Consider the following 12452-nt stretch of genomic DNA (forward strand, 5'->3'; position numbering starts at 1 on the left):
AAAGTTGATTTTTGGAGAGAGCCACAAGTAGGTCCACGTCAAATCTGATGAGGAGAGTAGATCAAGCTGCATGATTTTTTAAAAAAAATATTTACCAACTTCATTTTAAAATTTTTATTATTTTTTAAATTTTTTTATTATTTTGGCTGTGCCACGCGGCTTATGGGATCTTAGTTTCACACCCAGGGATTGCACCCACCCCCTCAGCGGTGAAAGCACAGTGTCCTAACCACTGGCCCGCCAGGGAATTCCCTTGAATGATCTTTTTTTTTTTTTTAATCAAAGTGGAATGGATTGTGATTGGCAGGGTTCCCAGACTTCACAGAAGCTGCGGGTTCTTGCAGAACCCCAAGGTGCTGGACCAGACACTGCTCCTGGATGTCCTCCCCACCCTGCCCCTTCAGGTATCAATTCCTACCTACTTGCTTGCTTCTAACAACAGTTAAAATTTTTTAAAAATCTCCCCTTTCTAGATTCTCATCAAAACCACTACCAGCATTCCCACAGGTACCCCAGTGAGTCTCTGAGACATTTTCTACCTGAATCGAGAAGAAAACCAAGGAATGGATAAAGCCCCCCGCGTCCCATTCCCAGTCTGTCCCCTTCCCCCAAAATACAGGTACCAAAATACATGTAGGTTCCCCTGGGCCTCCCCGGTCCTTTCAGGGCTGTTAACTGGCCATTACTCTGATACACCACTTCTGGTGAAAATGTGGGCTCCTTCCTGTGTGCCCACCCCAGAACTAGGCTGTGGGTTTTTGCTTTTGTTTTTTTAACTTTGGTAAAAATAACATAAAATTGACCATTTTAACCATTTTTAAGTGTGCAGTGCAGTGACATTAAGTAGTTTCATTGTTGCATAATCACCACAGTTAGCTTCATCACAAAACTAGAACTGTACCCATTCAGTGATAACTCCCCATCCCTCCCTCCCGCCAACCCTCCATAACCACCATCCTACTTTCTGCCTCTGAATTTGACTAGTGCCTGATATAGGCGGGATGATAAGAGTATTTGTCCTTCTGTGATTGGCTTACTTCACATAATATCCACAGTGTTCATCTATGTTGTAGCATGTGTCAGAATTTCCCTCTTTTTAAGGCTGACTAATACTCCGTTGCATGTATGCACCATATTTTGTTTATCCGCTTACCTGTCAGTGGACTTTGGGGTTGCTTCCACCTTTTGGCTCTTATGAATGATGCTGCTACGAACATAGGTGTACAAAGATCTGTTAAAGTACCTGCTTTCAGTTATTTTGGGTTTAGACCCGGAAGTAGAATGGTTGAATCACACAGCAATTCTATTTTAGTATTTTGAAGAGCTGCCGTACTATTTTTCACAGTGACTGAACCGTTTCACATTCCTACCAGCGGTGTGCAAGGGTTCTCCACACCCTTGCCAATACTTCTTATTTCCTGTTTTGTTTTATATACATAATAAAAACCATGATGAAATATATATATATACATAATAAAATCCATGATGAAATGTATATATAAAATAAAATCCATGATGAAATATCTATATATATATAATAAAATCCATGATGAAATGTATATATAAAATAAAATCCATGATGAAATATATATATATATAATAAAATCCATGATGAAATGTATATATAAAATAAAATCCATGATGAAATATATATATATATAATAAAATCCATGATGAAATATATATATACACATAATAAAATCCATGATGAAATATCTCTATATATAGGCCATCCTGATGGGTGTGAGGTGGCATTTCATGGTGGATTTGATTTGGGTTGCGGGACCCAATCAGACGTTGGGGCCCTTAGGTGGTCCGCACCTACAGAGAGTTAGGAACCACTTAAGAAGTGTCTCTTTGTTGCTTGCCAACCCTACACTTTTGAGTTTATGATTGATTTGGGGGCTGTAGGAGTCCAGAGAATGCTCTTGAAATAGGAAAGACCGGTCCTCAAAAGCTGGTTAGGTGACAAGTCGTGCATCAGCGACTTCTCTGCCCTGTGACTTCACCCACTCATGAGTGAGTGGCACTGGACCGCAGCATGAGCGAACCAGTTGCCGCTCATGTTTGCGGCCATGCAGTTCAGGTGACGGATTTGCTGGACTCTGCAGGTAGCCCAAACCTGGTGTGATTTTCTTTCTCCTGCCTCGCTTACATAGGGCTCTTAATTCAGTCACAAGCGCCAAAATAGCTACAGTCCAAAATTTCAATATTTCTACACCATCAAGCCCCCCTTTTGCCGAAGTCCACTTAGAACAGAGGTCCTCAACTCTGCGCATTGGAAACACCTGGAGAGCTTATAAAACCTGTGATCACAGGACCACTGTCCCAGAGATTCTGATTTAATGAGCCTGGGGCACGAGTCTAATGTGAGCAGGGTTGAGAATCACCGACTTAGAATAAGCCCTAAGTGGTGCCGAGTCACAGCCACCATCCCCTCCTATTAGTGTGTTGACTTCTCGACAAGTGAGTCATGGAGGCCGGGTTGCTCCACAAAGATCTTAAGGTCTGATCCCTGTCCTCAGAAAGCAGGAGTGCGTGTGTGTGGTAACGTTTTCATGGTGCCAATAGTACAGTGGGGTTCAAAGGACGCCTTGATCAGCTCTACCTGGGGCCTCAGCAAAGCTGCTTCCCAGCCCAGCACATGAGGACAACTGCTTTTTCAACGTACACGTTCCTACCAGCAGGGGACCTGCAGGGGCAGGAGGAGGGGACACAACCAGCAAGTGTTTTCTAGAAGCAGCTCCAAGAGAAGTTTCCGTTTAAAAAGCTAAGCTTGAATTATTGAATGAGGATCATCCCTCAAGTTCTTTAAGCAGCTCTTCTCTCCTCCCAGGAGAGGTAACCAGGAGCTCTGTTCAGTTGAAAACTCACAGCTCTCCTTTGTTCGCAGGTCCAGGGAAAGGCCAGAACCTAGTCCCAGGGGACAGAGCTGAGCACCTCAGCTCACCAGGGCTTGGCTTGGGTGTCACTGGAGCTGCACAGCCCTTGAACAGCTGCCCCTCCTCCACCTCCTTGCCTCATCCTGCACCCACCCAGTCTTGATGCCCACTGCACCAGACCCCCAAGGATGCAGGAACTACCCAGGCTCTGCCTTCACAGAGCTCATGGTCTAGGGCCCCAAACAGACGAGCCAACGGGAAATTCAGCCCATTGTGACCCGGCCAAAGGTTGAGGAAGCCACCAGGCGTCACGTGAGCACGCACCCGCCCACCTCCCCTGCCGCTCCGGGTAGGGCTGTTACCCACCCAAGCTGGCTGTGGCGGGGCTTTGGGGAGACAGCAGTGTGCGGAGAACAGCGAGGAGACACTTGGGTGCTCAGAGGCCAGAAGGGAGGGAAGTGAGAAAGAATCAGGAGTCCAGTCATCACCACCCTCCTCCTCCACCTTCCCCCACCTCGTGGTTCAGCCTCTAGGCCTTTCTTTGCAAATGGCGTTCAGCCCTGCTCAGAGGTCAGGCGGCCCTGCTGGCTGATGCTTTTTGGCCTGGCCACCCAGCACTGTCATCTCAGGGAGCCAAGGCAGCCCTGGGGCTGTGGCCTCATATGTGACGGTTTCAGACACCACACGCCCGGGCCCCCCTTCCCTGACCCGTGGTTCTTGCCTGGAAACGTGAATCTGAAGTCCCGGTACATTCAACCAGTCAAACCTCAAAAATGTAGTTGAGCAGCACGGCTGCATTTCAGGCAAGAAACTGAGCTATGAAATCAGACTCCTCTTGGACTCTCGGGTCCTCAGCTGACAGTTACTTGGCATCTGGGTGCCTCAGTTTCCTTATCTGTAAAATAGTGATTAAAATTAAATAAGTGTTCATTCAAGCATACGCAGCTGTAAATGTTTACCTATGTACCAAGTAGTTTCCAAGCAGAGGTGGGGGACAGTTTTGCCCCCTGGATATTTGGCAGTGTCATCCTTGGTCATCACAACTGGAGAGCAGGAGGTGTGCTACTGTCATCTAGTGGGTAGAGGCCAGAGATGCTGCTACATACCCTACGATACAGGGACAGCCCCTGCAATCAAGAATTGTCCCCTCCTTTCCCCTGCTGGCAGTGCGGAGGCCCCATGACACCTGGAGTTACTGTAAAAGACGAGAACCAGGCGGGAGTTCCTCAGAGCTCTGGCAGCCTTCCTCAGCAAGTCCGGGAAGCTTGAAAGGGCCTGAATGGGTGGACACTGTCAAGCTGGCCAAGCACAAAGAGCTCACGCCCTGTGGTTCTACACACGAGCTGCTCCCACAGCACTGCACCTGTACCTCGGGCGTGGCGCTGGGGCAGCTCCATGACCGAGATCTCTGGGGGGACGGTAGAGAAAGTGTCCTGCCCAGCCATTTCAGCACAGGCTCCAGGAGCGGGGCCCGCCGCATCCTCTGAGCCCCAGAGGGGCTGAAGGTGGTGGGAAAGGGCCAAGATGGGGGCTGCAAACTGACATGTTCGGGGCAGAGGGATCTGGACAGAATCGCTGGACAGGTGGCAGCTGCCAACAAGAAGCATCACAACAAATGATGCTGGGTTAATAAGCTGCCTTATTCATTAAGAAAAAAAAAAAAAAAAGGAATTATCTGGCCCTAAATGTCAGTCGTGCCAGAGTTGAGAAAACGCTGCCACATACCACATCTATGGGGGCCGGGGGTTGGGGTGGGGGAGGGGAGGACACTGTTTCTTTTACAAAATGGAATCATTGAAATTTTAGCCACTCCGAGAGGTAAACAACGCCTCTCATTGTTACTTTAATTTGCAATTCCCTGTTCATAATTCTGAGCCTCTTTTCAGACATGTATTGGCTAGTCTGATTTGCACTTAAACGAGAATTGTCTACTTGTATCCTTTGCCCATTTTCTCTTGGTTGGTTTCTATTGACCTTTACTGTCAATTTTTAAGAGCTCTTATTTCTTACAGATATAGACGACCTTTTGTCATCTGCATTAAATACTTCCACCCCTTCCCAAATTAAATGAGATACTACAGGCCAAAAATGCAGTGCAGAGCCCACACTGTGGTTAAGGAGGTTCGCTGCTGGCCGCGCAGGGCCCTGCTCACCCCTAGACTCTGGTTAGGGCAACTGGGCACCTTCTGAGGTACGGAGATTGACTGACAAAGCAAGCTCCCCCTTGTGAGGGACCAACAGGAGGTCTGCACACGGCATCTCCATAGTGCTGGAGGGACCGCGGTAACAGCAGGAAGTTCCCGAGGTCAGGAGCAGAGCACGGAGAGGAGCCCTGCACTCCTGCATGGCTGTTCTTAGCTGGGTTCCAGGTGCGGACACCCACCCTCCCCTGCTGCTCACCCAGGGCAGTGAGGGATACGGTTAAGCTCCTCCTTCCCTGGGAACACGTGGACACAGTCCACATGTGGAGGTACGAGGATCTGCAGCCCGACTGCGGGCTCCAGAGCCCGGACTCCCAGTCTCCACACTGTGCCCACCCCCTCTGCTCAGACCCCAAGGAAGGGGTTTTCGCATCAGAAGCTGCCTCCATGGAGTGCGGCTGGCAGACGGGAGGGTACCAGATGCCTCCCCCGGCCAGGGAGCACCCCTTCTGAGTGTGCCTTGCAGAGGTAAGACGGGACAGCCAGGTACGGAGAGGGGGGTCCTGTGCTTTGCCTGGCTGGGGAGCTGGCAGCTCACGAGAGATGAAACTGGAACAAATAAACAGCAAGCAGACACCTTAAGGATCTGAGAACCCCAACCTATGGCCCCGATCAAAGCAGAGGTAAATTTTGAAGAGTTTGAGAAATATGTCATGTGTGTTACCAGAAAGAATCTCAGAATCTGGGGGCCAGCCCTTGGCTGCAGAGGAGAGAGGTACCAGTTACCCAGAATTCCTGTGATACTGGCTGGTATGGTCGCCACAGCCCTTCAGCACTCGTCCTATTGGCCCCACTTCCTGATTGAAGAAATAGGTCTGGAGAAGGTGAAATCAAGTTCCAGGGAAGATGCCCGGGTTTGGTGTCCCTCTTGGAGCTGAGCCTCTGCAGTTCATCTGGAGCTTTTGTTGGGTTCTAATGATGGACACAGGGGACCATATTAGGTTCCATGGATCGGATTGCTTTGTGATCTCCTTTGAAACTAGAAAAGGGGGCCATGAGGAATGAGACCCTGGTCTGTTAGGGAGGAGAGGGAAGATCCAGGGAAGCCTGATGGATGAGTCTCTGGGAAGGTGGACTGCAGGGTCCACCATGGGTCACGGGGTGGGACACAAGGACGCTGGAGCCTTCAAAGAAAAATGTCACAACCTGGCCATCTAAGCGCCAAGGGCTGGCTGCCCCTAGTGCCCGTGGACCTCTGCCCCTACTCACTGAGCCTCGCAGCCTGCTTGCCAGCCCTCAGTCTGTGGGATCTGTTAGTTCCCCAACCAGGGATTGAACCTGTGCCCCTGCAGTGGAAGCGTGGAGTCCTAACCACTGGACCGCCAGGGAATTCCTCCAGCCCTGCCTCGGAAGGCCTAGCCTGGCAAGCGCCTTAGGGCTGGGCTGCCAGGCCTGGCACGGCACCATATCAGGTGCCTCTCCCAAGACCAGCTCCTCACCCAGTGTCCTGCTGTGTGGGCACCACCTGACCCCGGGGAAAGGCTGCCCCGGCCTTGCACAGTGCCCTGGGCTCTTGCAGGGCCTGGAAGGCTGCCTGGCCCCTTGCCCAGAACATGGTATTTTCCCTCCCCACAGCAGCCTGACTCACGCAGACTCCTCTGCATCCGGTCACAGCACAGGCCTCGGGCCGCCAAAGACCATCTGGTCAACCCAGGCCAGACTCTGTGCTCTAATAATAAATGTTGGACAAAGGAGGAAGGAAAGTAACAAGAAAGGGAGGGGAGAGGAAAAGAGGGGTGGAGGGAACTCATGTGTCCGTGGTCTTCAAAATAAGCATCTTTTTTCCTCCATTTTCTAGAGCCGTGGTTCTCAGAATGCGGTTGCCAGATCAGCAGCCTCAGAACTTGTAGGAGAGCAAATTCTTGGGGCCCACCCTAGCCTTCCTGAATCAGAAACTCTGGGGTGGGTCCGTTCTCTGTGTTAACAAGCCCTCTGGGGGATTCTTAGGCATGTTCTAATTTGCAAACCACTGCCCCAGAACTGTCTTGAGGAAGTGATCTTACTGAGCTGTCCTCTTTTTAGCTATTTCAGCCCCGGGGTCTCTTCCGGCCTTGTGGAAGCAGCCTCAGCCTTTGCAGACCGTCACCCCAGCAGTGCCCCTGTTTGGCCCATCAAAAAGGGTGCGTGGTGGGCAGCCCGGGAGCTGGGGTTGGGTCTCCAGCAGGAAGCAGCATCTCCGTGTCCCTCAGGTCCATTAGTTCATTTGAACCTCCTGACAATCTGTGAGGTAGGTGGGCCAATACCAGCACCTCAGTTTTATAGCCAAGAAAAGAGAGGCTTAGAGAGGTAAAGGACTGTTCTCCCTGAAGAAATTCCTACCTCCTTGGGGGACAAGATCTATGCCTGAAAAACAGTTAAATAACCGGGCAGAGAGACTTTCTGCACCTGGGTGGGTGGGTCGGGGCTCCCACAGCCCCACCTCCTCCTGCAACAGGTGAGGGGTGCCTAGCCAGGACATCCTGTCGGGGGGGTGGGGAGCAGTGATGAGCCTGGGGGGTCTTGGGCCTCCTCCTACAGTGCTGGTGGACAGCATTTTCCCCTGGACCCCAACGAAGCCCACCAGCACCCCTGACCCCAATAAAGTCCTTTATGTTAAAAATTCCTCTGGACACAGCAGTCCCACTCCTGGGTATATACACAAAAGAATTCAGAGCAGGGACTCCAAGAGATATTTGCATACCCATGTTCATAGCGGCATTAGTCACAATAGCCCAAAGGTGGAGACAACCCAAATATCCATCAATGGATGAATGAATAAACAAAATGGGGTTCATGCATGCAATGGAATATTATTGAGCTATAAAAAGGAATGATGTTTCAATACATGGTACAACATGGATGAACAGTGAAGACATTATGCTAAGTGAAATAAGCCAGACACACAAGGACAAATACTGTATGATTCCACTTATATGCAATAGAGTCGTCAGCGTCATAGAGACAGAAAGTAGAACCGTGGTTGCCAGAGGCTGGTGGGAGGGGTATTGGGGAGTGAGTGTTTCATGGGTACAGGGTTTCGGTTTTGCAAGGTGAGAAAGCTCCAGAGATGCATGGTGGCGATGGTGCCCAACAACGTGAACGTACTTAATGCCACTGAACTGTACACTTAAAAATGGTAAGTTTCATGTCATGTATATTTAACCACAATAAAAATTGCTATCCGTTAATGAGCTCCACTGTCCCCACCCCCCAAATCCTCTGGATGTTGGAACCGGTTTCCAGGAAACAGCAGCACACAGATAGATCATTCTGCAAATCTCCTACACAGCCATACAACCTCCCTGACACCACAGTGACAAGGGTAAGAAAGCCCTGGACATTGGGTTCAATTTCCTGAGCTCCCATGTTCTGGCGCTGTGACCTGATCTCAAACTCGCAGTCTCCTCTTTCATGAAACAGACCAATACTATCTCGGGGTTCTTGTGAGGACTAAGAAGGAAGCGATCTGAAAGCTTCTAGCACATAACCAGTGCTCCATCAATGGTAGTTAATTTATGGTGCTTCCTCAGCCTGGAATGTTCTCCTCCTTCTCTGCAGGGTAAGCTCCTGTTCATCCTTCAAAGCCCAGCCAGCTGAAATCCCACTGCTTCTATGAAGCCTGTGGTAGCCCACAGGATCATTCACCAAAGCAGCTCCTCCTCCCTGTCTGACGTCTGATATCGGGCACAGCCATGCAACTCGAAGGAGCCAGATGGTGCTTTGCCGTGACTTCTCTCCCTCTGCTCTGGCCACCTGGTTCCTGGGAGCAAAGCCCCAGCAACTCACAGTCGACAGGTCACATGAGTAAGAAACAAGCCTTTGTCACTTAAGCTTCTGAGATTTGGGAGTTGCTTGTTTCCTCAGTGTAACCCAGCTCAGGGCCACTCAAAGCGTGGTTTCGCTTCCTCAGCCTTGGCGACCCCTGGGCGCTGGTTAGAGATGCAAATTCTTGGGCCCCACCCCCGACCTACTGAACCAAATTCTGTGTAAAGCACTAAGCATGGCTTCTCTCCCATAAAGGTGTTCAGTGTTTGTTATTCCCCCCCCACCCACGTGAGACTTCCACAGAAGACTCTGCTAGTGGCCTCCTCAAAGCCGTGCTCCCCTTCTCCCTACTGAGAATTCAGGTTTTTGAGGGGATGACGATGTGCACAGGTGAAAACATTCAGTTTCCCAGACTCCCTTGCAGCTAAGGGTGTTCACGTGACCTGGGTTCTTTTCTGGCCCAGAGGAAGTCAGAGCAGGGCTTCAGGGAGAGCTTGTCAAAGACCACAGGCCCAGGTGGCAGGTGCCTCTGGCTTTGGGCCCTGTCCTTCCCCTTCCTTCCTGCCTGTTACTTGGGCGTGGTGGCAGATTGTTACACAGTGGCTCCAAGGAATCACACCTCCCTGTATTCACACTCTTGGGCAATCCCCACCCCCACTGAATCTGGGCTGGCCTGAGCCTAACTCTGACCAATAGCATACGGCCTCAGTGACTTGTGCTCTCAACCTGGGGCCTGCCTACAGGAGATCTCCCCATAGGAGATCACATTCCTGTCAAAGGGAGGGACATCCATCCAACCCATTGTCCAAACCTGAAAGCCAGGACTCACCTCACCTCTTCCTCTTAGTCTGCAACCAATTGGTCACCAAGCCTGTCCTCTCACATGGCTCAGGTCCATCCCAGGCTTGATCCATGGGGCAGCTACCTACTGACCTCCCGCCTCCATCCCTGCCTCCCTGCTATCAAGCCTGCACATAGATGGATTGTCGTCAGATTGATTTCTTTTTTCTTTTTTATTTATTTATTTTTGGCTGCGTTGGGTCTCCGTTGCTGTGTGTGGGCTTTCTCTAGTCGCGGCGAGTGGGGGCTACTCTTTGTTGTGGTGCACAGGCCTCTCATTGCAGTGGCTTCTCTTGTTGCAGAGCACGGGCTTTAGGCACACGAGCTTCAGTAGTTGTGGCATGCAGGCTCAGTAGTTGTGGCTCGCAAACTTAGCTACTCCATGGCACGTGGGACCTCCCCCCAGACCAGGGCACGAACCCGTGTCCCCTGCATTGGCAGGCGGATTCCCAACCACTGCGCCACCAGGGAAGTCCCAGATTGATCTTTCGAAATGCGGACCTGAAGATCATTCCCCAATGCTTTTAGGGTAAGTCCCAAGGCCCTGGCACGGCCTACTCATCCACATGTGCTATGGTGGCTTGTCGCTCTCCAGTCCCATCTCTGTCACTCCCCTCTCTAAACATCATGGGCCCTGGACATACCATGCTGCTCCCTGTTTCTGATACCAACTTCACCTATCAATACCTCCATGTCTTTGCCCCAGGAATGACAAACATCATCCTTCATGTTGACTCAGTGTCTTGGTCTGCTCAGGCTGCTATAACAGAATACCACAGACTGGGTAGTTTGAACAACAGAAATTTATTTTCACAGTTCTGGAGGCTGGAAGTCCAAGATCAAGGTGCCTACAAGGTAGGTTTCATTCTGAGGCTTCTTTTCTTGGCTTGTAGGCAGCTGCCATCTTGCTATGTGCTCACATGATGTGTGAGGACAGGGAGAGAGGGAGTGAGCTCTCTGTCATCTCTTCTTATAAGGACACTAATCCTATAAGATCAGGACCCCACCCTTAGGACTGCATTTAATCATAATTGCTCCGTAGGGGCCCAATCTCTAAATACAGCCACGCTGGAGGTTAGGACTTCAATATATGAACTTGGGAGGGGAAACAAATATTCAATCCATAACATTCAATTAGGAGTAGCTGCCTAGAGAACTGTGTTGAGAAGAATTCTGAGGTCCTTCCCAGGTTCTGTGATAAAGAGAGCTATGCTTGATTAGTCATATCTGCCTGGGGCTTAGAAAAGAGGGATTGTGGTAGCTCATGTTTGTTTATTTTCTTTCTCTGTTTTGTGTGTTTATCTTTTCTACCCTCTCTCTTCGCTCAAGCACAATGCCTGAGACATTCTAGGCTCTCAACACATTTTCGATGAATGGGTCAACCAACAAGTGAGTAGTTGTCTCAAAGCGCATTTCACATCCATGATCTCATTGGAGTTTCACAGCCGACTGTGAGGTAGGGCAGAACGATTGAAGATTCTTGGAAATCTCCTTGAAAGTGTTCACCCCTGTCTCTCTTACCCCATACTGGAGATGCTACATTTTTCCTAGAGGCTACATGGATGCCTGGACCAGGGTCTGTCCAGATCACAAGGTGGCTCTTGCTGACATTGTCTCCTACAGTTGCTGAGGCCTTTGCCCTTCCTGCTGCCCCACTACCCCTGCACCTCCACTTATCCCAGCACTGCCAACCCCATCATCTGGCTGACGTCACTTTGAATGAAAAGCAAATACATTCTGTGGCCTCCAAGCCCAGTAGAGCAAGGGAGGGATTGATTTGTCTTCTGATGGGAGACGAGGGGCGTGTGTTAACCATTGCTGTGACACAGGAAATCGGGAGCAGGTAAGGGTGTATGTGATGGGGAGAGGGTGCCACGGTTAAAGGGGAAATGGATTCAAGTCTCCAGTATACCTGTTAGAACACAGCTCATGTAATTGTGAGTATGCATCTGAGTGTGTGTGTGTTGGTGGGCTGCCTCTCCCCTGCCTGTCACCCCTGTTCCCAGGCTCAGCTGTGCTGCCCCTGCCATGTGCCACGTGCTTGAGCCCCTTGAGGGCTGAAGATGGACCCATTGCCCTGGCCCTGCTCCTGCTCTGTCTGCTGTGGCCTCTCCCCACTGAGCACTAGTTCTCAGCAAGCGCCGTGCTTAGCCCTGTGAAACGTGCTCCAGCCCATGAGGAGCTCGTGGCCTGTGTCAGCAGCAGGACCACCGTGGGCCGTGTGTTGGGAAGGCCAGAGGCCGTGCCCCCATCTCGTTGGCTGGGGAAGGCAGCTGAGCAGGTGCAGGGCTGGGCGGGCAGGTTTAGGCCAGTGCATCCCTCTGTTTGCCTGCAGTCAAAGTGGGGAGCACGGGGTTGAGGAGAGGAGACCATATCAGGAAGGATTGCTGGAGCCACACTGGACAGCGAAGAGCTAGCACCAATGTCTGCTCTCTGGGCCTCACAGCCTCAAGAACAAAGCCAGGACTTCCTGCAGCTGGTTCACTCCGGGTTCTGTCTCCTCACCGTGGCCACTGTCTCATGTAGTTACTGCTGGGAGAGAAGGAGGTTGAGCCCAGCTCTGCTTAAGGCCCAAGGGGGGCCCAGGACCCAGCTCTCAACCGGGTCCTGGCCTCCAGTGAGTTTCCCAAGGCTGGATCAAGCCTGTGATCATTTCCCAGGACCCTCACAGGCCTTCCCAGGAGACCCACCCAGAGGGCGCTGGCCTTTCCACTTCCTCAGCATCTTCCTGGACGTCCCATGAGTCCAGCCAAGAAGGCAGTCGAGTCCCTGGGGATGGAGTCAC

This window comes from Kogia breviceps, chromosome 11, assembly GCF_026419965.1.
Source record: "Kogia breviceps isolate mKogBre1 chromosome 11, mKogBre1 haplotype 1, whole genome shotgun sequence".
Taxonomy (NCBI): domain Eukaryota; kingdom Metazoa; phylum Chordata; class Mammalia; order Artiodactyla; family Physeteridae; genus Kogia; species Kogia breviceps.